This window comes from Anarrhichthys ocellatus, unplaced genomic scaffold (assembly GCF_004355925.1).
Source record: "Anarrhichthys ocellatus isolate YVR2014 unplaced genomic scaffold, GSC_Weel_1.0 scaffold165, whole genome shotgun sequence".
Classification (NCBI taxonomy): Eukaryota; Metazoa; Chordata; class Actinopteri; order Perciformes; family Anarhichadidae; genus Anarrhichthys; species Anarrhichthys ocellatus.
The window spans coordinates 74,096-75,734 of NW_022280195.1; the positions used below are offsets into that span (position 1 = coordinate 74,096).

At 40.1% G+C, this 1,639-nt stretch overlaps 1 pseudogene; it reads left to right on the forward strand.

Annotated features, from left to right (window-relative positions):
• The window catches only part of LOC116400378 (wiskott-Aldrich syndrome protein family member 3-like), a 33,424-nt pseudogene that overhangs the window by 28,983 nt on the left and 2,802 nt on the right, over positions 1 to 1,639 (forward strand).

A 1,639-nucleotide genomic window follows, 5' to 3' on the forward strand; every position in this document is an offset into this window, starting at 1 on the left:
TCATCATCATCATCATCATCACCATCATCATCATCACCATCATCATCTTCATCATCATCACCATCATCATCATCATCATCATCATCACCATCATCATCATCATCATCATCATCATCATCATCATCATCATCATCATCATCACCATCATCATCATCACCATCATCATCATCATCATCATCATCATCATCATCATCACCATCATCATCATCACCATCATCATCTTCATCATCATCATCATCACCATCATCATCATCATCATCACCATCATCATCATCACCATCATCATCTTCATCATCACCATCATCACCACCATCATCACCATCATCATCATCATCATCATCATCTTCATCATCATCATCACTGTGGCCTCATACAAACAACTGTCCACGTTCTCCCTCAGGTTCAGCTCCTCTTACCCACTGACATGTACTTTATCCTCAGTCATGAGCAACAAGAAGTTTGATTTCATCTCTGGAGTAATCCACCATGTCCTCAGACCCTGACCCTCCACAGTCCACCCTGGAGGTTGTGGTCTGGTGACAGGATCCAAAGATCCTCGTCTACCACAAGGTCACCATGCTCACCTGCGCTCCGCTGTTCCTTCACCTTCTGTCCAAGACAGAGTATCAGAGTATATGTGTCATATCAGAGTATATGTGCCGTATCAGAGTATATGTGTCATATCAGAGTATATGTGTCGTATCAGAGTATATGTGTCATATCAGAGTATATGTGTCGTATCAGAGTATATGTGTCGTATCAGAGTATATGTGTCGTATCAGAGTATATGTGTCGTATCAGAGTATATGTGCCGTATCAGAGTATATGTGCCGTATCAGAGTATATGTACCGAATCAGAGTATATGTGTCGTATCACAGTATATGTGCCATATCAAAGTATATGTGCCGTATCAGAGTATATGTGCCGTATGAGAGTATATGTGTCGTATCAGAGTATATGTGCCGTATCAGAGTATATGTGCCATATCAGAGTATATGTGTCGTATCAGAGTATATACAGTATATATATATATATATATATACAAACTATTCACATTAAATGTTGTTTGATATTACGACCAAACACGACGCAAACTTGAAGTAAATGTAACATGTTTAAGATAGATTTATAAAACTACTAGCACTAGTACTACTACTACTAGTTCTACCGGGTAGTGATAGTACTGTTTGTGGTGTAGTTTCTCTGCAGGATATCAACATGCGGAAGGCTTTCAGGAGCAGTACCATCCAGGACCAGCAGGCGGTGTCACGGATCTCCATCCTGAACCCAGTACTGGAAATGTACCAATGCTGTGACAAACCACCACCTCTCAACATCCTGACTCCTTATAGGTCAGTTTAAACATGTTAACATCCTGACTCCTCATAGGTCAGTTTAAACATGTCAACATCCTGACTCCTCATAGGTCAGTTTAAACATGTCAACATCTTGACTCCTCATAGGTCAGTTTAAACATGGTAACATCCTGACTCCTCATAGGTCAGTTTAAACATGTCAACATCCTGACTCCTCATAGGTCAGTTTAAACATGTTAAAATCCTGACTCCTTATAGGTCAGTTTAAACATGTTAACATCCTGACTCCTCATAGGTCAGTTTAAACATGTCAACATCCTGA